Source organism: Habropoda laboriosa, unplaced genomic scaffold, assembly GCF_001263275.1.
Source record: "Habropoda laboriosa isolate 0110345459 unplaced genomic scaffold, ASM126327v1 scaffold11, whole genome shotgun sequence".
In the NCBI taxonomy this organism is placed as follows: Eukaryota; Metazoa; Arthropoda; class Insecta; order Hymenoptera; family Apidae; genus Habropoda; species Habropoda laboriosa.
In genome coordinates, this window is record NW_017100150.1 from 407,955 (window position 1) to 408,622 (window position 668).

General features: G+C 25.0%; 1 protein-coding gene across 1 annotated transcript in view; it reads left to right on the top strand.

Moving 5' to 3' along the window:
* The first annotated feature begins 514 nt into the window (after positions 1 to 514).
* Positions 515 to 668, top strand: part of LOC108574885 (mitochondrial dicarboxylate carrier) — a 3,459-nt gene continuing 3,305 nt past the window's right edge. The window contains exon 1 of the mRNA XM_017937542.1: positions 515 to 599. The gene's annotated coding sequence lies outside the window, so the exon portion shown is untranslated. The remainder of the gene's footprint in view (positions 600 to 668) is intronic.

Consider the following 668-nt stretch of genomic DNA (forward strand, 5'->3'; position numbering starts at 1 on the left):
TGTTTTTTATTAATAATAATTATACAATATATACATTAAAAATGTTCTTAAAAATTGTAAATAACAACAATACCATATTAACATATAATATCTTTAAAAAACAATTTAGTTGTAATGTTAATATTCACCATTTATTTTATTTGCAAAAATAAACCACAAAGCTAAATATATAAAAATCCAAATAGCCACAAATCTTATAATAATGCGAATTCTATTTTATAGTTTGTATAAATATAAATACATTCTTAAAACACTCTTTAAAATACAAAAATACAAAAATGCAAGTTTTAATTTAAGAAAGAGTTTCTACATTTGTATTTTTTCTAATTTTCAAATGATCATTGCTTTCAGATAATCAGTTATTTGCAAATATTTTGTGCAATAGATAAAATCATCGTCAAAGCAAGGACTTTGATAAAAAGTAGTTTCAACCTTGAAAAGAAGTGGTATAACACGTGGCTATCAGCTGATGCGTATGCGTGCACTAACTTTCCAGCTCTGTTGACCGATTATGGATATCACATCAGTCAGAGCTTAGATTTTGTTGGGGGTGGTCACTGGTCAAGCATGACCTAATAATTTGATTGATGACATAATGTGTAAGTTTTTTCCCTAATATACTATATTATATTTTTTTTCATTTACTCTTTTATATTTCTATCATATCT